Source organism: Dermochelys coriacea, chromosome 26, assembly GCF_009764565.3.
Source record: "Dermochelys coriacea isolate rDerCor1 chromosome 26, rDerCor1.pri.v4, whole genome shotgun sequence".
In the NCBI taxonomy this organism is placed as follows: Eukaryota; Metazoa; Chordata; order Testudines; family Dermochelyidae; genus Dermochelys; species Dermochelys coriacea.
This window is the reverse complement of record NC_050093.1, coordinates 1,231,171-1,254,196: the sequence shown is the minus strand read 5'-3', so window position 1 is coordinate 1,254,196 and position 23,026 is coordinate 1,231,171. Positions and strand designations below refer to the sequence as shown.

Here is a 23,026-nt window from a genome sequence, read left to right as displayed (position 1 = left end):
TGGACAGAATTCTTTGCTCCCCCAGGAATTTCATCAAATACACTAATGTAGCGATTGGGGTTTGGATCCCAGGGGGAAGCTGGGCGCTAGAGACGGGAGTGCTTTCTAAGCTGTTTTCCGTTAAGTCTGCGGTTTTTGGGGACGGCGTTCCGACCTGGGTCCGTTTTGTTGCGGGCACAATGAGGCGGACAGGGCACTGAAGTCCCAAGATGCCAAGGAAAATAGGCTCAGAGGTAGTCTCGGCACAGCAGGTGGCATTTCCAAAGGAGGGGGGGCGTCTCTGTGCCTCAACTTGTCACACTGTGTACCCTGACAACCGCTTTCCCTGAAATTGAGAGTCTGAATGGAACTTAAGTGTGCACGCGTGCACACAGCCTTATAATCCATGTTCAGGGGTGTGTGCGCATAATAGATTTCATAGGCTTGTGCCTGTCCTCTATAAACACACAGTGGGAAAGGTGTGAGTAGTGCAGATTTGAAGATGTAGGAAGTAAAATATCAGGACTTGGCACCACTGGTAGAGAGGCTTGTTTGGTTTGTTTTGTTTTTTTTGTTTTTTTTTTCCAATGCACAAGAAAACAAAATTTCTTGCTCGCTGTTTTGCGGGCGGGGGGATTGTCAAAGCGTCTTAAAGATTACACCGCTTTCATACCCCCATAGCAGGCCTCTGTTGTAGTCCAATGGGGCAGGACTGTGTGTAGGGAAAAACTTGTTACGTGAAATTTGGCCACGAGGGTCATTGATCGGTAATATTACTGACCGTCTGGTTACTTTATTTTCCCTGGTGTGTGACTGATCAGAATAGAATTCATTACTTTAATACCAAATTGGGGGGAGGGGGGGCACATGCTGGTGTAAGCTTTTCAGTTCATCTACTGGGGGGGTGGAGTTGTGAAGTATGGGGAGACTCCTCTCCCCCTCCGTGAACGGGTGAGAGAGTTCGATCTTCTCCTCGCAGTTGCGTCCCTCCATACTGAGCCGGAGGAAAGCCCGGTGCATCTGTCTTTTTGCTTAATGAGAAAATAGTGGCGTCATTGACCTGCCCGGTCCCCAAAAACATGGGTTGTGAAAGGGGAAGATTCACATGCTCATCTAAGAGAGGGGAAAAATATACCTCCCTGTTCCTGATGTGATCCATTTGTGCATCCTTCCCCCTCCCATATACCGCCAGTATGCGACGGCAATCGGGAGTGTGGCTGGGCCCTCCCAGACTGTAAAATCAAAGGAGTGGGAGGCAGTGTTGACAGTTGACGTCCTCCTCCTCTTCATGGCCTCACAGATTTCAGTTTCTATCAATCAGCGGAACACGGCACTGTATGCTGGTTTTTGTGCTCTCTCCTTGTTGACCCCCCAAGAGCAATGTGCCTGTTTTAGCAAGAAGGTGTTTTCCAAAGCCAGGGAAGTAGGGGCAGAGTCTTTTGCCCGCATCTGTCTAGAAGCTCCTTGGACTGTGGGAGACTCGGTTGTATGCTAAGGAGGGCTAGAACGCCTTCCCTGTCGAACGGGTACATGTTGAGGAAGATGGCTTTAATTTTGTACTTTGTGCTGTTTTTATGAATGACAATGGGGACAGGCCTACATACTAATGAGATTTCTTTTCTGGCAGGCTCAGCAAACTAGGTGTGGAGGTGTTTCTTCAGGTTTTTAGTGTTGGTTTTTTTTTTTTTTAAAAAAAAACCAACAACGATGCACGGAATCGCTAAAGCACTTGACCTACTTTTGTACAAGGATTCAAATGTGTGTGGCATTCAGCTGTATACAGTTGGAGTCCACTTATCAAGCTAGAGCCAAATATAGATGTGAAATGTGACTGTAAAAGATTTTAGGTGGGAGTAGCTGTAATGGAGCCAAGGTGGTAGATAAAGGAATGTTCGTAGAAACAATTTCAGCATAGCGACATATGGCATACTGGTCCAATGACCAAGGAAATTGCTGCTCTGCTACATCTTCCTCAAAGATTTCAGCACACGCCATGTTTTGTGTTTCAGGCAGCATCCTTGGCAGTTGCCCTTTATTCTGACCATGGAGCGTTTGCCATTTTTGGCCTTTCTTTCTAAGTGTGAGGTTGCTTTTTCAGTCATAAGTACGGTGGTTTTTTTTATGCGAAGTGAGCAAATTACCCAGAAAATCTTGAGATTTTTCTCTCACTGTGTGAAAGAGGAGAGGTAATTTTGTGTGTATCCCATTTTAGGTTTGACAGATTTACTACCTCGTGTGTGTGTGTGTAAACATGCCAAGTTACTCAGTAAGCATGTAAAGTAAGTGTAAAAGACTGAGTAATTAGCCGCTAGGTATTTAACACTAAACATTTTTATACTTGGGTACCGTGTCATGTTCTTTCAAATTTGTCATGCATGGATAATTGGGATGGAAGTTACTCCAATCTGAGTTGACTTTATGCAGATCACTCAAAGTGGATAGCATAAATGGGATGTTTCAGAGTAGCAGCCGTGTTAGTCTGTATTTGCAAAAAGAAAAGGAGTACTTGTGGCACCTTAGAGACTAACTAATGTACATGAAAAATCCATCACAACTGTTTAATCCACCCCTGCATTTTTAAACGGGTATGTGAACTGTTTGTTTTTAATTGTAAACTCACTAAAGTTGTTAGTTTACTCAAACTACTTCATAAAGTTATCTCCATCATGTAAATGGACTCAACTGGATAGTTCCCTTTGTGGTGGGTTTATCAATCTGACTGAGACAGTGTAGTGTGATCAACTACATGGTTGTAAAATGAGCATAATTTCATCCACTTGATAAAGCGATAAGTTGAACACCAAACAAAACAGTCAACTACATGCTATCACTGCATTGCTTAACTGTTTTGTTTAACACGGCTGCTACTCTGACTACCAGAAAAGAGATTTTAGGATTTTAGTCTGTATTTGCAAAAAGAAAAGGAGGACTTGTGGCACCTTAGAGACTAATAAATTTGTTAGAGTATAAGCTTTCGTGAGCTACAGCTCACTTCATTGGATGCATTTTCTGGTAGTGAACTTGATCTCAATCTAGGTCTTTTGAATCACTAACTGTTTGACAGGTCTTGGTATTTAGAAGAAAGCAGTGACTTTCTTAAGCATGATGAGATGAATGAGCGATTCTTAATCGCTCAGACTACTAGCATACAAATGTTACCACTGTGACTGTTTGTTTGCATAGGTAAGATCATCAATGAAGTCTGTTACCAACCTTACTTCATACCCACTCAGTTCTTAAACAGATTAAAACAATTACTAATTGCCAAGATTGTGTTACGTTGTATGCTCACCCTTAAATTAACATGCAGAAGTCTTAGCCTGGTCACCGAACCGCTAAGAATAACAAACTAGAGTATGTGCATAGTTAATGCACTTAATTGAATATAAAGCATCAACCCTACTATGGAGTAGTGCACCAGATCACTTGCACTCTAACTGGATTGAGAGATAGTGTCAGATTTCTCAGCAAAAATTGTTTATGAAAAAGATCAAAGATTTGTTGTCCAATAATCACAGAAGCGATTAGCATAACTGATTTTGATATTAACTGTCAATCTTAATACTGAATTCAAACCTGACTTAATTGCATATTACCAATATACTAGTATATTGGTAATATGCAATGTGTTGGTTAGAAACTCAACCATAGAGGCAATACACTCTGTCAATTGACAGCTACTTGTGCATTCAGTGAGCTATATGAAGTTGTCTAATCAGAAGAAAACAGCGGGACAGTTAATCTGTGAGTGATGTATGATACCCCTGTTAGTCATCTAGTACTGTGGAAACCAAGATTTGTACACTGATTAGTCACAAAGATGTTTGTTTAAACTTAGATATTTATTAATGGAACATTTCTTCCAGTAGTTTCATCAACAAAGTAACTCTGACCACTATGTACCATGACGATTAGTTTGATTTCCTCTAGGTGTCATATTCCTCAAATCTTCTAGATGGATTACAATGTACCAAACAATCCAGCTGGTAGATTCCTAACTAGCTGCTCAGACGAGTAGTTGACAAATTACCTACGATACAGTAGGTAAAAATACATTCTACCTAGAGGTGTACGTCTCTCTGTTTGGGTGTTGGGTAACATGTCAGTTTGAGGTAGTCCCTAAGACCTGTTTGAGTATTGGGGGGTAAGTGTCATATGTTTAGTTTGACCTGAGATAGTAATGCTTTAGAACACTGGTAGATGTTTCCTTGACATGTTTGTGTATTGTGATTAGGCAAATAGAGATTCTCACACGTAAGGTTAAATCTCAAAACTGACCACTCAAGTATTTGAACAAGTTGAAGGAGAAAAAGTGTTAAAAGGTAGACCTAAACACAACATTAACTTACCTGATAAAACACTGGTTAATTATAACCTGGTGTTTAATTGACCACACTTCTAAAAGTCTTACTAGATTAACTGACTTATGCATTTAGATGAAGAAACTGGAAGACAGTAAACAGTTAACCTACAGATCTTCCACTTGCATAGTAACTAGGTTAACTAATGTGTTTTTAAATAGATTAAATCTTCAATACTTCAAGTTACTGACAATGTGGTATGCTTGTACGCTTTGGGTACTAAAAATAGATAAAAAAAGGTTTTGATGTATAAATGAACTACACTTAGTTTAAATTTCTAATAAAAATGTAAACAAATCAATTTGCAAGATTTATAGACCTTGTACCCTAAACAACTAAAACTGGGTACTCAATATGTACTCTGCACTGTATTTCTATAACCGTTTTCACTTCTCTTGTGATCTAAAATTGAGCAGAGGATTTCATATACACTGAGTGGATCAGTATACTCAATAGCTATAAATTAGATTACAGTATAGTGTTCTAGATTGAGTAAAACTCAGACTGCAGGTTTAGAGAGATTTGAGTTTACGCTGTTCAGTACAATACTAGTTACTAATCCATACTCATTGTGTAATTTCCAAATTTTATTTACTTGCCTGAGTATAGTTTATATCAACTACACTAAAAATCTGTGTTGGAGTTGTACACTAGAACACATTGAAATCAAATTACTCTGAGGGACTGTAGAATGTACTCAAACGCTAGAGTAATTTTTGTTTTTGTTGAATAAGATTAAACAACTGTTTACTCAGACTATACTGAAATGGTCTATACCAAGGATGAATCTAAGTTTATACAACTCAAGTCATATCTATAGTTAACAATCAAAACTTACTACCCTCTGGAAAAACACATTCTTTGATCATTTCTAGACAACTCTGCAGTGTAAACATTCTTATGCTTTTAAATTACTTTGTCTGTCAATTATGAACTGTCAGTCGGGTAAAGAGCACTAAAGGAGCACACTTATGTTGACACTTCGTTGAATGCAGTTCATAAAAGTAATAAACTGTTACTTTAATGCATAAACACTAAAATAGTACTTGTACTTTCATAAACGACTTGTTAAAAGTAGGTTTGAGTGTAAAATACAAATTTAGTTTGAAGGTTGTTAGTCCTCAGTACTTTGTTGCTGTTTAAATGCTATAAGAAATTATTATATATGTGTAGTTTGGTTGGTTCATAATAAACAACTTGGTTTCCAATTCATCAAGGTTTACTTGAAACTAATTGAACAACTTGAAAGCACAGAATAGTTGAACCTTAAACTAGCTAATTGTTTACTCTTAAACTACATAACTACTAAATAGAAGTATATGTTGGTTTTCATATCTAATCCTAAAAACTGAGTTTTACTGTGAAAGTACAGTAACAAGATTTATAGTATTAATACATTTATATTCACATAATCTGTTCAAACTGTTATGTAAATTTTAGAGTTAACTTAACTACAGGTTAAAGTTTTTAGTGTTTTAAGTGTTTGGAGCTTTAAATGTGAAGAACTTAATGTTTAAAACTTATACAATAAAACATTTGTAAGTCAACTTTCAGTGTACATTACAGTAAAATGTTTAAGTCATTAGTGAACTTTATAAGTTGTAGTTGGTAAACTAATGTTTGAACATACTAAAACTTCATTGTTTCAAAGTTTACAACTAAAAACATTCATTGTGTGTGTAACAGTTTGAAACTCACTTTAACTTAGATGAACACGTGTTAGTTTATGTAACTGGATGTTGAACTTTCAGTTCTTCAAACTCAGTTAGTTACAGTAACTTTGTGTAAGGTAGATAGATAAGAGTTTATACAATCTTACTTACAATCTTAATCTTTGTGTACCTTTGTGTAACATTGTGTAAGGTTGATTAACAATTGATTGTTAATTGTAGATTATCTTTAAGATATCAATCTAAGTTAATCGATAATCTTACACAATTAAAGTTTATCATTATCTACCTTACACAATCTTTAATCGATAGTGTGTAAGGTACACAGATTAAATCTTTATTTATTTAAAGTTCATGAATGTGTAAGGTAAACTTTGAACTTCATGAATGTCCAGTGACTATATTTATTTAAACTTTAAAATCTTTAAAAGATTTAAAAACTGTGTTTAACTAAGTTTAAAGTTTAGATAAAGATTTAAAGGTACAGTCGATACACTTTCTTAAACCTTGTTTATCGACTGTTTTTAAAGAGTTTAAGTTCATGAATATAAATCTTAATCTAAACAACGTTTAAGTTTAAAGATTATCGACTAAACTTTAAGGTAATCTTAAACACAAAGATTAAAATGTTTAACTTACACAAAGATTTAAAAACTGTGTTTATCGATTGTGTAAGATTATAAGGTACAAAGTTTAAGATTATAAGGTACACAGTCGATAATCTTGAACTTAATCTTAAACAAAGATACACACAGTTTAAATCTTACACAATCGATTATAAACTTACACAAACTTTTAAACTTACAGTTTAAAATGTTTATGAATATAAACTTACACAGTTTATCGATTGTTTATAAACTATGAACACAGTTTATAATCTTAAATCTTACACAGTTTAAATCTTACACAGTTTAATCTTACACAGTTTAATCTTACACAGTTTAACTTTAAGTCACGACAATCGTTTAACGATTGTCGTGACTTAAATCTTACACAATCGATAATCGATTGTGTAAGATTTAAGATTAAATCTTTAAATCTTAAACTGTGTTCATAATCTTAAATCTTACACAGTTTAATCTTAAATCTTACACAGTTTAAAAGTTTATAATCGATAAACGATTGTCGTGACTTAAATCTTACACAGTTTAAGTCACGACAATCGTTTATCGATTGTGTAAGATTAAACTGTGTAAGATTAAACTATCGATAAACGATTGTCGTGACTTAAACTGTGTAAGATTTAAGTCACGACAATCGTTTATCGATTATAAACTTTTAAACTGTGTAAGATTTAAGATTAAACTGTGTAAGATTTAAGATTATGAACACAGTTTAAGATTTAAAGATTTAATCTTAAATCTTACACAATCGATTATCGATTGTGTAAGATTTAAGTCACGACAATCGTTAAACGATTGTCGTGACTTAAAGTTAAACTGTGTAAGATTAAACTGTGTAAGATTAAACTGTGTAAGATTTAAACTGTGTAAGATTTAAGATTATCGATTAAAAGTTTATAAACTGTGTTCATAGTTTAATCTTACACAGTTTAAATCTTAAACTGTGTTCATAGTTTAAAAAACTTTGTGTAAGTTTTAATCGATAATCTTAAATCTTACACAGTTTAAATCTTAAACGATTGTCGTGACTTAATCTTTGTCTACCTTTAACTTCGTGAATGTGTATCTTATAAAGTTTAAACTTTGTTCAACCTTTTAAAGATAAAACTTCATGAATGTCCAGTTACATAATCTTTAAACCTTTTAATCGATTGTTAATCTTAGTGTGAACAAACTAAATGTGTGCACAATCGATAAAGATACACAAACTTTTATATACAATCTTAGGTTAATGTGTGCAAATTTCAAACTGGACATTCATGAAGTGTATAGTTTGTGCACACATTAACCTGTGATTTAGTTAACTGTTTGTAATGTACATGTACAACTACAAGATTAAATGTGTGCACACATTATATAAGTTTTAATCTTACATTTACTTATGTTAAAACTACCTTACTATCTAGTTTAAAAACTGTAAAACTGGGTAACTAAACATTAAAAACTGAACATTTTTACACATATGATGTCAATGTTTAATTCAACATACTCACTTTAGATTAACCAAGTTTACTCAGTCAAGTATACATAGAACTTAATGTACAAAACTACACAAACACTAGATAAAGACAGTAAAATGTTAGTCAAGTTACTTGACTATGTACAACACTTTGGATTGTCAAACTTGACAAATATGGTTAGTCAACTAAACAAAGTAACAGTATTTAACTATTTATGTTAACATAGTGGTACTCTAAGAAACTAACTTTCTATCAGACATGTATAGTATTTAACATTAATCATGTACACAGTGTTTATCTAATCAGTAGATAAACATAACACTAAGTGATGTGAACTTTATAGATCTTAATTAAACTAAGAACATTTAAACAGAATATTTAATGTAGATAAGTGTTTACAACATTGTTGTAAAGCTTTCATGAGCTACAGCTTACAGTACACTTTAGAACATTATGCTCAAATTAGTACTTTTACATGTTTAAGGTGCCACAAGTACTCCTTTTGGCAGATACAAACATGGCTGCTACTCATAATAAATTTGAATTTGTTTCATACTCAGAACCAAACAATTGAACTCCAGTGTTGTGGATTAAACAGTATGGTTCAAAGTGGATCAAAGTTTAACATTAAAAAATGATTGATTGATTGATGTATAAAACTATCTAAAATTTTTAGATACAATCAGTTTTATACATCAATCAAGTACTTAAACATCACCTTTTTAAAGTACTTTGTAACATACTGTTTACAGTAACTTCTAATGAAGTTTCAGATCAGTACAGTATAGTTTTGAGTAAAACTGAAGTACTCAAACATGAAGTGTTGGATGCAAGCACTTAGTTTTTACTCAAATGTGCAAAAACTGAATATACAAATCTCCTGGTTCAGTTTAGATCTAAAGATTTAACACCTAGTGTTAAAGTAAAACCTAAACACTAAAACCTAAGTGTTAGTCTTTTACTCTCTCAGATTTAAGTTAAATGAATGTAGCTTAACACTTTAATGTAACTAACTGGCATTATTTAGTAAACACAGTACTGTTGAACTTTATTGACAGGTTTCAGAGTAGCAGCCGTGTTAGTCTCTAAGGTGCCACAAGTCCTCCTTTTCTTTTTGCGAATACAGACTCACGAAAGCTTATGCTCTAATAAATTTGTTAGTCTCTAAGGTGCCACAAGTACTCTTGAACTTGTAATGCAAGTTGTCACTTACAATAATGTACAGCTTTAGTAAAGCAATGTAATGCAAGAAATTTAAGTACTTTAAGATTAACCATCTGTTTGACAGCTTAACCTGTCAGATATTAAGATGAAGATGAACTTTACAATGCATTGTAATCTACACTGCAACAGTTACATGAACAAACAAAGCACCTTACTAAGTTTAAATTAATCTGAGTTTCTATGATTCATGAAAGTCTGTAGATTAAACTGTTTGCAAATTTATCTTGCAAGTACAGATCTAATAAAATTGTTGAATACCATAAATTTAAATTAAAGTACTGTTCAATATTTAGTTTTAATGCATAACTTTGAAACATTTAGTTCTTAAGTAACAATACCATAACAAAAACACTAAACTAGAAACCAGTGCTCAAAATTAACTTTTGCTTGAAACTTTTGTAAAGTAAATTCACTTTCACTTTAAAGTTATTAACTATACTTTTTAGTTTATTTCATTTCCATAATTAAAATGTTTAGTACCCTAAAGTACATGGAGAGTTCAGACTGGGGAAGGAACCTTGACAGGTGTGGGGACCTGCATGAAAGACCTCATAAGCTTATTTCTTACAAGCATAGGTTAAACTTCCTGAGGCACAAATTTAGCCTTGTCCTCTAACAAGCTTGGTGGTGGCAGCACAGGGTTTAACAAACAACAGGGAACAAGCCTACTTTGGAGATTCAAACTCTTGGATTTATCAAGCCTTCCCCAGGAAAGGGGTGGGTATGTGTTATCCTGATTTTTACCAATTTGCATACCTGATGGTTCTTAATTTGTACAGGTGAAGTAAAAATCCTTGAGCTAGCAGAACCTGTCTAAGAGATGGTCTGTCTGTATTCCTGATCCGTTCCCAGCAAAAGCATTTGTTTCTTCCCCTCCAGCTTTGGTCAGGTGCCAGTGAGATAGCTTCTTTACTTCCAATGAGCTGACAACCCTTTACAGGGGAAAGTATCTTAAGGGTTCTGCCTCTGGCAAGGTGGGATTTTATAGCACTGTATACAGAAAGTGGTTACCCTTCCCTTGTGGTAGGTCACTTTGTTTAACAGTGTACACTGTTAAACAAACAAACAAACAGGGTTTACTTATAGTGAAGTATAGTTTTGCTTTAGGGTTTACTTATAGTAAGTGACCTTTGATAAAAACCTCTAAAGTTAGTTTACCCAAAACCTAAACTAAAGTTAGTTTACTATAAAACCCTAACTTCAGTACTGAAGGTCACTTAACATAGTACCATGAAGTGCAACAAGTGAATGTAAGTGTAGTGTTTGTTTCAAACTGTTACTTTTCAAACAGATTTACTTTACATAGGTCATGTGAATAAGGTCACTTTAACAAAGTTTCTTTGTTCATAAACATATACTTTGTACTTTAAGTACAAAGTATATATGTAAACTTTAATTTTATATACAGTACCCTAAATCTACAGAACTCTGAAACCATATGGTTTCAGAGTAGAACTAAGTAGGTTAAGTGACTTAGTTCTTCAGTAAAAAGACTTTACAGCGAAGTACAGAAACTACTTTAAAAGTTCCCCAAGTACTTTATACAACTGAACTACAAAAGGACACTTCAGTACTAACCACAAAACTTTAGAAATGTAAAAAAAGTGTACTCTTACTGTGAAATGGAACATCTGTCTACATTAAAAGTACTTTGCTTAAGGTCCACTTTGTTAGTCTACATTGTTTAATGCTACTGAAACAAATGTTTGTTAGACTCTATATGAACTTTTACTCTAAACTAGATGTCTAAAAGTACTAAAACTTTCACAACTCTAGTTGTGATGTTCAGAAAAAGTATCATGTACTATTCAAAATTAAAGTTCAAATGGTTACTCAAGTTCACTTGTTAGTAGTTTCATTTGTTTACATAAGTTTGGTAATAAACTCAGTTTGAACTGGTAATACTAAACAAACTCAGACCTTCAAAAAGAAAATGAGTACTTGTGGCACCTTAGCAACTAACGAATTTATTTGAGCATAAGCTTTTGTGAGCTACAGCTCACTTCATCGGGTGCATTTGGTGGAAAAAACAGAGGAGATCCAAAGGTGGTTTTTTCCACCAAATGCACCCGATGAAGTGAGCTGTAGCTCACAAAAGCTTATGCTCAAATAAATTTGTTAGTTTGAAGGTCTGATTTCAGAGTAGCAGCTGTGTTAGTCTGTATTTGCAAAAAGAAAGGGAGGACTTGTGGCACCTTAGACTAAGCCTAAGCAAAGAACACTGTTTATATAAACTCAAACATTACTTTAGTGTTGTCAGTTCACCAAGTTATACTTTGATTTTTTTTCACTTCAGTGGTAATACTAGTGTACTTTAACCCTAAACTTTAGTCAGACAAATTTGTTAAGTACTTTATAAACTTGGTTTGACTAAAACTAAGAGAAGAAGAAACTACTTGAGTTTACTAGTAAACTTTGACTAGTCAGTCAAACTGTTAGTGTTTGGAAACTAAAAGTTTTATAGTGTTTTAAAATGTAAACTGTTTCCAGTCTGTTTGAGTGGAAACTGTTTATAAAACTGTATAATTGGAAACTACTCGAACACTATGTTTCCAATTGGAAACACTGTACTCAATTATAAAGTAAAGTAACATTTCCAGTTTCCAATTATAAACACAAAGTTTATAATTACTTTATAATTTGAAACACTACTTTTTCCAAAGTTTACTTTCCAATTATAATTGAGTATAAAAACCAGTTTAAAGTCAGTTTCCAATTATAAACTATAATTGGAAACTGTTGTTTGGAAACAGTTTAACTAAGTTTACTCAAAACAGTGTGTTGTTTCCAATTAAAGTGTGTGTTTGTTTGGAAACTGACTGGAAACTAAACCAAAAAAAAACAACAAATTTAGTGTTTAAACTGTTAGTACTCAGTTTCTAAAGTTTAACACTGTTTCCAAACTTTATAAACTACTGTTTCCAAACAATTTGACTTTTGTTTCCAGTCTAGTATAGTCAAAGTTTAGTTTTATAAAACTGTGTTTGGAAACTGAATTTAAAACATAGTCACAGTCTAAAGTGGACTTTTGTCTTACCCTGTCAACCTAAAGTAGGGTTACATTTACTCTATAGACAACTTACCTTCACTCTAAACTGTACAGGTTAAATTTAAACTCAGTTGAAAGTTGATGTGTTTTAGATTAAACTTATTAATTAACTTAGTGTTTGTTTAACACAACACTTGTCCTTGCTGTCTTTACTCTGGGTGGAATAAACCAAAAGCCAATTTTAGAGTTAACTGTTTCTAAACTTAAACTTGATTAAAAGTAACCATTTGAAGTACTCTAACACTAAACAACCTTAAAGTTCTCTCATTTAAGTTTGAACACTATTAGTGAAATTAGTTGTGTGGAATAATAAAGTCTTTGAGTACTAATTTCACTAAAGTACTCTAATCTCAAAACCAATTTAAGTTTCATAGTGAAATTATAACTACTCTAGTAAAAAGTACAACTGAGTAAACTAGTTTGAGTACTAAAGTTCACTCTGTGTGGAATATTATTCCACACAGAGTAGAGTAGTTAGTTTGCTTTTGAGATTGAACTTAGTTTATCATGAAGTGAAGAATAAACTACTCTAGAGTAAACAGTAGTTGGCTTACTCTCTGTGGAATTAACCTAAACTAAAGTTGTTAATTGTTTCTGTATGTAAGTACTTTAAAGCTTGGTTTAGCAAAACTACAAACAGGTTAAACACTACCCCACAGTGGACCAGGTTAAGTGCAGAATGTCCTGTAGTTCAAACTATACTAAAAACAGTAGTTTAGAAAAAGTTCAGTTAAAGTTTGGCTTTTAAAAACAGTTTTAACAAGTTAGTATTTCGTTTAAAATTAGTTCATTTTTTAGTTTAAAAAATGTTCTGGTGTTAGAAACTTACTGTACTTGTAGCTGTTCATTGTTGGTTTGGGGTAAACAGTACTTTTATGTTCTGATGTTAGAATATCAGGTTAATGTAATAGTATATTTCAAGTACTATCCTAAAGGTTCAGTGTTTGAATGACTAGGTTAGAATAATCTGAAAAACTAAACCTTTATAGACAAACAGTTTTCTAAAACTTAGTATACAGGTTACTTACTAAAATGAACTATAGTTGAAATACTAAGTATGTTCTGATGTTTAATCGTGTTAAAGAGTAAACTGAACTTTTTCTATTTGTTAGTCTTACCTTTATCTAGTTTAGGATACATTAAACGTTTGACATTCTTTGATCAAAAACTAACCTAAACTTTACTTAAAGATAGAAACTTAGTTACTTTTCACAAATTAGAAACTAAAGATACAATCTTTATTAAAAAAACTACTACAGTTTAACTAACCTGTGTCTAGTTTTATAATCGTATACTTGACTAAAATATCATGAAGATCCTTTGGTAGTATTTCTTAAAGTTATTATTTTTAGTTTAGTATTAAAAAACAAACTTTCACTTAAACAAATTTGTTACTTATACTGTTAGAATAGTATTGATACCAAAAACCAACTAACTTTCATGATCAGAAAGTTTATTCTATATGAAGTTAGAATAAAACATGATGTGTTATTGTAATCATGATCATAGAAACAAATTGTATTACATTCTAACTGTAAACAATTACATAAAAGTTAGTTTACAGGTTAGTTCATTATGTTTACTAAAATTGTTTAAACATTCTGAACTTAGTAAAGTTTAAATTAATTATGGAATAGGATAAAGTTGATCATTAAAATTTCTAATCAACTTAACTTCATATTGTAATTTTATTGTAAAAGAAAAAGTTTTATGATTCTTCTAATCATGATCAATTTAGAAAGAAGCTTAACAGATTATGAAAATCAGTATCAAATCAGTTAGAACAGAGGTGTATACATGATTTTTAGATCAGATATTCTATAACTGTCATTCTACTAAAAACATTCTTTAGATGGTGACAGTTTGAGAACACTTCCTTTGCCTGACAACCAGTTAACTACCAGAATGGCTTTAATTATAAACTGAGAACACTTTACGACTTTAGTTTTTGTAATGTGACAAACTAATTTTGTAGTTGCATTATTAGTCAACTTTACACATGAAACAATGCAACTCAACTAAATTTGAATCTCAAGATCTTAATCTATTAACACTCACGTCTGATCTTTATAGATGTAAGCATAGACTGTTTACTTATGTCTGGAGACTCAGACCAAAACTAAACCAATTAGACTTGGGTGTTATAAATGTTACATTATATAAATTTGTAATGATAACTGAAGAATAGTCAAACTGAGTTTGAAAGCAAACTAGTTTAGACAACTATACTTTTATATAAACTGAATATTTACTTGTTTAGATTATGAGTAAATATTTTAAACAAGTTTGTTTGTACAAAATCTTTCAGCTAATCAATCTTTGTACAATGTCAAATGTTTAATATCTTACTTAGTCCTTGGATTCCATGAAGTAGAAGTGACATTTGATTAACAATTTAAATCCTTAGACTGATCTAATAACAGTTTGTATTACATTAGAATATATAGATCCAACTGCTTCATAAGTCTAAATTTGATTATATCTGCTTTGTAAAATGTGATTATGGTATATAATTAGTTAAACTGATCTAATAACTAAATGTCCAGAACTGTACACAAAAAGCACTTACTACAAGGTTTAGATCTTAATCTGAATACTTGAACATAAGTTAAAAGCATTAATCTTTAACTATAAATCCAAAATCTACAGTAGTAGATCTGTGGAAGTAGGGTTGAGAATCTAGTTAATATAATTGAGTTTATACAAAACTTTTCAAACTGTATTAGAAATTTTAGCAGTTGTCAAAGAAACAGAACTGTATAAATTTGTAAGGATTGTAAACAATTATGTAAACTACGTAAATGTATAATCTAGTTTAATAAAATCTTTGATTTCAGTAAATTTGTAAGTGTAGAAAACACAAATGTGTTGTACACCAACTAATTGAACTTTCAACTAGAGGAAAACACTACTGTTTTCTAGAGGCAATTTATTAGTATAGTTTAATACAATCATATGTTTCAATTCAACTAGTAACACTTTAAGAGTTTTAAGCCAAAACTTTAAAGACTAGATGTCACAGTTCAAGTAAACTAGTAAACTTTAATGTACTAGAAACACTTTACACCAACACTAGTTTAGTTTCATGTGTTAGATGAATTGATTTAACAAATCAAAAACACTTGTTTTACAATTTCATTCAAGAGAATCTTGTAACCATGTTTAGATTGAGTAAACCAAAACAACCTAGTCTCCAACTGTTTAAAAAAAATTTCTCTATATAGAGTGTTAAATGTTTTAAAAAGTTGACTGAAAATTTTAGAGTGAAGATACACTTTACATTGAACAAAGTCCATAGATTGTTTAGTTTTGAATTTTTGCCAGACTAACTCACAGTGAGGAACTGTTATATTCTCAGCATCTGATGTACAAACATGTTTTTCATAATCTAAGTTTCAAACACTTGATCTGACAGATAAAACACATGAACAAGATTAGAGACAAATGGGTGTTCAGTTGAAGTTTATTGTCTCTAGCAGCAAGGGAAGGTATTTTTAAAAGATCCCCTGTGCTAAGTTCATATATTTTAACACAACTCTCACTATTATTTTAAATCAAATATCTGACTGCTTCATATAGCATGAGAGAACGCAAATATGGTGTATTTATTGAAAATACAATAGTTAGCGTATGCTTTTCAGTCATACAACATGCACCCACAAGTTCTGTAGATTGACTTGTGCTCAAACTGGCCATTAAACTATAGACTGCTAACTAATCTTTGTAGCTCAAGTGAGGAGCTAGGCTCTGTCAGTTGTGATCTGAGGCTTTGCAGAACTGAACGTGGAGTTCTGTGGCAACACCCCATCTTTGAGTTTGCAAAATGCACATGTAATAATTTGACAGTTATTGAGTCCTTGGGAATCTGGACAATATCTCCCATCATTAAACAGCAGAAAACCCAAAGATTACCAATTTGTTGTCTTGCCTTTGGGGGTGCCTGCCTCACCTGAGGTCAGTCATTGGCGCTGCTAACATGTTTGTCTACAATGGAAAAACACTAGGAAAATATCCAAGGCTAGTCTCTCACTTTTCCTGATGCATGCATTCCCTCATTCACACACATCAGAGAAAAAGATAAGGTATGAAAGCCATCACAAACAGAGTCTCTCCCAGAAACCTTTAAAGTGCCATGGATACTCCTTTTCTTTTTGGGAGAGACTAAAGACCCTTTTGAAGTCTACAGAATACATAAAAGATAAACTAAGAGTTCACGTCAGGGTTTCAGGTCCTTTGGATTATTTGTATCTTTCTAAGTAAATGTACAATATAGATTAGAGAAATGTTATCTGTCATAGAGATTAATGTCTATAGACATTAATTTAGTAGGCAAATGTCTTACAAATAAGAAATTAAAACAAAAGGCAGAGACAGACCAGAACAATCTTTATGGTCACCCTTATCAGTACAGACATAGGAATGCATCCAGACTGCCATTCTGCTATTCAAAAAGGGTGGCTGGTAAAATAAAATCAGGACATTAATCTTGTGCTGTAAAGCTAGTACCTCAATTATAAAATCCCACTCCTACAAGAACATAGTACAAGTATTGTTGTACATCTTTGGTCAAACTGATCATCCAGCAGTAATTGAGGCTTCTATTTTACTTCACAGTGACTGTGTTTCAATATCTACTCAATCAAGGATTTGTTTGGATCAAAGTGCAAACTCAGATTAAACTCTGTAAAAATTTGAGTTTGAGAAATACAGTTGTCAGTACTAATTTCAACTTAGTTCACATTTGTTATCTACACCTCATCCAGAGTACTCTCTGCATCCAGATAGAAACACTATAAACTGAGACTCTAAACAAGTGTACAGGTACACTTTATCATACCACTTAATAAATCTCACAGAATCTTGTCTTTACTAAAAAAAGATTTTTTTCACAGTCACAGATTACAATCTCAATTACCTCAAGAAGATAGATGAGAGAGTTAGTGTCTTAGTTTTGAAAGTTACTCATATTACCAAAAACTTTACAATACTAAAACTATTAAAGTTTTGACCACTTTTTAGGTATCAAAATGTTAAATTGCTTCAGTGAGATCCAGTTTTAGCTTACAAAGAAAAGGAGGACTTGTGGCATCTTAGAGACTAACACAGCTGTTACTCTGAAACCTGTCATTTTGATCCCTGCTGACTCAAGTAAAAATTTCACCTAAACACAGATACTATAAATAGTTAGTCAAAACCAAGTATTCAGGTCAATGAGATTACTTTCGAGTAGAACTTTCAACTAAACTTTGGAAATCTGATTAAGTAAGTAAGTTCTACTTAAACAGTGACTTACTTTGTTTGTTTGTAAACCTAAGAAGCAGATAAAAACTTTCTCAAAAGGTTTCAGTTGTCAGAACTATGAACACTGTTTTACAGGACAGGGTTATATTTTCTGCTTGAATGAACAGTTAACTATTTTACAAGTTTAGATTATGCTTAGTTTTGACACCCTTTCTTTGTCTAAATTTAATCACTTTAGTAGCATTCTGTATGATTCTTTACTTTGACAGAAGTGACAGGGTAACAGAAACAAAAGTACAGACTATCTTGGTAACACGGCTGCTATTCTGAAACCTTGGTAACAGTTTGAAAACACAAGTGGTAAGCAAACTAATGACTAGGAGTATACAAATTGCTTTGTTTTATAGTTGATTTCCTGATACTATTGTTTGAATAAAGAACAATTTATTAAGATTTGACACTAGTAATATCTTTAATCTTCCAATCGGGAAAGTAAGTTGGATGTTATGTCTCAGTTTCAAGATTTACATGTTTAAATCTGAATGATAGTTTGAAGTTCATGTAGTTTCAATTAAAGTGCACTTAAGAAACTCTTATAAAAGAAATGGTATACCAATCTTTAAATATTAACTTTCTCATGATCATAACTGTCAGTTTTCACACAGACAGGTTTGTTTGTTTGCTCACCAAAGTTAATTTTAAAAATCTTTAATCTTGGTTGGAAAACTGTTTTTCTAACTCTACATTATACAAACAGTGTTCACTATTTACATGTCATCAGATGATATGGAGAATCTAGGATGTTTATCAGATATGTAAATCAAACATCCTAGATTCTCTGAGTTCAGACAACTTCAAATCAAACAACATTTTGAAACAATCTGCCCATAATGTTCTCTAGAAAACAGATTCTCTAACATCTTAAACATCCTCATCAGATGACAGGATGTTAGTGAACAATCACTGTCCATATTCGGTATTTAACATGATTGATTGTTATCCTAGATCCTGATGTTGATGGTTAAAACAGTTAACAACAGATGCCTAAATACATATTTTGTTTTGCTACCAGTACTTAAGCTTTTGTGGGTAAAAGAGCTAAATACCTTACTGGATTAACTACTGGTAAAAGGTGCCACCGGACTCTTATTGCATCTGAAGTGGTATTTGTTAAAGACATGGTACAACAACTGTCTCAAATTTGTTCACCAATCAAACTTTGATAATGAGTTTGATAAGGATATTCAGCTCATTATCTCATTAATCTCCATATCTGAACACCTATCAGGTCAAGTTTAAAATTGCTATAATGTAAGATTTATTTCCTATCAGTAAACTCCAAACAATAGTCAAACATGTTTTGTTAACTGTAGTTACAAAAACCATCTTTTTGGTGCTCAAGTGACAAGGAGTTTAAGAGTTGACAAATCTTTACCTGATCATTTTATATCATCCGATAAATGTTTTATTTTGAGACAAATTATGTAGGGTGAACAGTAAATCATGTCTTACACATCTAGTTATAATTTCTTAATGAAAACATAAATAACTGTGATTCTAGGATTGTAGTAGACAGACAGTCATTAAATCCTGTTTTCAGTATCTAATAAACATGTCTGATATCACGCACTTGAGAGCTATGTTTTTCACTCTAATCTCAAATTAATTACATCATGCTTGAAAGATGAGACTCTTGAATAAGATCCAAGTCAAACACACACAATGTTTTTCTGTTTTGTTAGGTAGGTTGAACAAGTTTTGTTCGATCTTGGTTCTTTTGGTAAGTGTATAACATCTGTTTGAAGGAGTGAGGTAGTAGAAATTACTTTAAATCTTACATGTAGTTTTTTTCCACTAGGATCTTTAGAAGATTAATCTAAAGTATAACAATTGTCTGATTATTAACTAGTTTTTGTGCAACACTTGTTAGTTATTAACAAATTTGTTTAACTTTATTTCGCTATAGAACACTTGGCTTGATCTTGTACATCTAACAGATCTCAAATACAGATATGAAAACACATCTGTTAGAAATATAAAATTGTTCAAAACACTTGTAGCACATGCTTGTTTATGTAGATGCCAAACACCACTCATAAATTGATCAAAGTTACCACATGGTACAAATGAGATCTGACATACAAATGTGTTAGAAATGAAGATTTTTTTTTTTAATTAATTCAACAACTAAAAGTGTAGTTTAACAGACAGACAAATTCAAGCTGTTCTAGCTAATTAAATCCCATCCTGTACAAATTAAAACTAAAGTATAAAGGAGCTGGGTCCAATTCACAACCAACAGCAGTTACCTTGCTTCAGGGCACCTTTACTCAACCAGCATGCAAAGAAGAGCTGACTAAGTTGTGAGTCATCAATCCACCCAGGACTGGAAATTCCTCTTCCTTAGTAATAGGAAGATTCCATTCCAGTGTCTTTTCCTCATCTACCTTTAGCAGACTTCTTCCACTCAACATTGACCTGTAACGTATATGGAAATACAGAGAATTAAACTAAAGTCTAATATGTAGCTAAGCAAAAACTGATGATGTAGTTGGGGTAAGGGCCTTGTGTCAGGGGGAAGAAACCACCCCTAAGAGGGCCAGGTGTCAAACCTTGCCTCCCCTTCCCCATGGCTCTTCCCAGTGAGTACCCCTTGTGACAGGATCTCCAGAATGTAGCCTGGGACTGTGGGACCGCTGTGCCCCATTAACTCACTAGCAAAGCATTGTGAGAAACAGCCCAGGCTAGACACAAGCAGCAGGGCACTGTGATCGCTCAGCACAACCGCACCTGGAGCCCCGCACGCTGCTTGCTAGCTACATTGGGAGCATTCATGCAGAGCACCTGCTTACAAATCACACGGAGAAAGGCACCGCCCAAATCCCTCCAGCTCCTGGCTCTCTACCTCAGGAACATACCATCTTGTGCTGTTCGAGACAAGCAGTGCAAATTTATTATTTATTTGGATATACACCAGCCTTCATCAATGGAAATTGGCTCATGACTTTATCTTGGTATGACATGTCCCAATCATCTGCTCAGGTTTGCATGCTCTGGAAAGGTTGAGATAAGTATCATTAGAGATGGATATGATTGATTGATAGTTGTTACTGAATGCAATGTCATTCCAAAACTATTTTGCAGAAAGAAAGAAAGATAGATAATATTCCTATGGGTGAGGCCCCCGCTATTTTCAGAACTCACGTTACTTTGTGAGAATCTATGATTGATATGAGCCTACTTGTATGTCTGTCTGGCTTTGAAGTTAGTCATAAACACTTCAGGTACAACAATGACAGATACATACAGAAATATTCTAGTCATTAACAAACACTGTCTGTATTTTGGCCAATCACCAAGAGACAAGGTCTTTTACAGGGGGGCCTACAGAGGCATATGACCATGTATGTCCCCTGATACTGGAACCCATCTTGCATTCTGTACTTGGGACTCCTTTTGGTGTGGGGGCGGAGGGGGGGGGAAGAGTCTACCCATTTTCCACAAGAGGCTGTTTACCTCACTCCCCACTCTGAAATAGGATTTACATTAGGAATCCAGGTCATCAGTTCTCCCGTGACCCCACCCAAGATGAAAGTTGTTTGCTGGAACCAGGCTGGAAGGGTAAGAAAGAACTGAAAAGACTGAACTGGAGGAAGTCTGAAGAACATTCAGGGTGAGAACTTGCATGTAATGGGGTTCTAAAAACCAGTTAGCAGACACTTTTAAATAGGAGGTATTTATTTCTGCCCTATAAAAAACAGAGCAAGCAAACTTAACTCATACAATCCAGGTTAAATTGCCTTGTTCTAAGAAAATAAGCTTAAGTAAGGTGTAATTTACATGTGATTTCTAACGGGGGCAGGGGGAGTGAAGTTGTGTGGACCCTCTTCCTCATTGAGGGAAGAGGTGAATTTCATATACATTGTCAGTTTGCACTCTAGGGGGGGGGGAGGGAGGGAGCAGCAGCACCTGGGTGCTATGGCAAGCCCTTTAAGCTGAGCCTTCCCAGAGCAGATGTCCGTCACTCAGGCAGGGCCACATCCAGTTGCACAATGTGCTTGGCTTGAAAACGCTGGGGAGCCTAGCCCAGCAACACCAGGTAAGACTAATCTGCCAGCCTGGGTCCCCTCTCGGTGACCTCCCGGCACACCAGGGGATGGCCGAGGGAGTCCAGCCTATCACAATCTTTACTGTTTGCTGCTTATATGTTCTTTTAACTCACTGGTAAAAACTTTGTTTACTACAAAAGATCAATACCAAACTGTTTAGACCAGCACATACATCTTTCAGGCAAACTCTCAAGCACCATTAGACTGCGCAACATCTAGTTTAGGCAAAAAGTCAGTTTAAGTGAATCTAAGACGGGGTTAATTTGAAATCTCTCAACCCCCCCCGGATATTGCAGTCCTTTGGCCCAGGTTTAAGGGACAAACTTGTGTTTTGGCTCCTCTGTTAGAGTCTTCAGTCTTCTTTGGAGCGGCTGTGTTGCTTGCCATGGGGGGGGCGGGAGAAAGGCCCAGCATGTGGCCATTGTGTTGTGTTCTCCAAGTACGTGGACTGAGGGTATAAAACAGAAGTCCAGGCATGTCTTGGGGGCATTGCCGAGTAAGTCCCCAGGCACGGTTGAGCAATTCCCCTGGTAGGGCCTGATGCAGATGACTCGCTGAATTGTAGCTCCCTTGCTGAACGATGGCTGGTGATTTTTGTTCGGCACTCACCTGGGCGCTAGTTACCTGCTCTCCAGAGACTAGGACAAGGGGAGGTATCTGGGTGCCTCCTAAACCCACAGCATTTTTCAGTGACAACCATACAACACATATCTAAGTAGAAAATGACTTATGCATTATTAAATGTGTTGCATATGAAGTTTTAACAGATCATAATCTCCCCCCCCCCCCCCCGATACCTCACATGGCATGCTTTATATGCAATATCACAATTTGATATAAATGGAGGATCAGATACAAGCACCACTGGTGCTGGGCTGTGAGTTGGAGAACAAGGGGCCATGTTCCCTAAGCTGCAAGAGAGCAGAGCAAAGTCCTCGAAGAGGAGAGCAGCTTCCCGCCCCCTCAGGGTGCAGAGTTCCTGTGGCACTCCTGGTGAGACCCGCAGGCAGCAACAGTACCATGAGCTTGTGCTCTGAAGCCATCCTCTGAGCATGGCAGAGCTGTCGAGTGCACGTGCACACCTGAACCTCCACCTTTGGTCCAGACAGACACTAAAGACTCAGCCAGCTCTCCTCTGGTGCAACCACAATCCGCTCCCCTCTAGAGAGCACTGGAGTTCTCCATGCTGATGGACACAGTGTCTGTGCAAGAAATTGAAACACCGTCCAGCCACCTATGCTACTCCCTTATCCCCAGCTTTAGCAGAGCTCTGACAAGCTGACCCCTACCCACCTCCAACCATGCCACAA

At 34.7% G+C, this 23,026-nt stretch overlaps 1 long non-coding RNA gene across 1 annotated transcript in view; it reads right to left on the bottom strand.

Moving 5' to 3' along the window:
• Positions 1 to 18,069: 18,069 nt before the first annotated feature.
• The window catches only part of LOC122457559, a 63,159-nt gene continuing 58,202 nt past the window's right edge, over positions 18,070 to 23,026 (bottom strand). Inside the window, exons 3-4 of the long non-coding RNA XR_006277147.1 lie at positions 20,469 to 20,660; positions 18,070 to 20,085 (exon numbers count right to left, since the gene is read on the bottom strand). This is a non-coding gene — a long non-coding RNA (uncharacterized LOC122457559). The remainder of the gene's footprint in view (positions 20,086 to 20,468; positions 20,661 to 23,026) is intronic.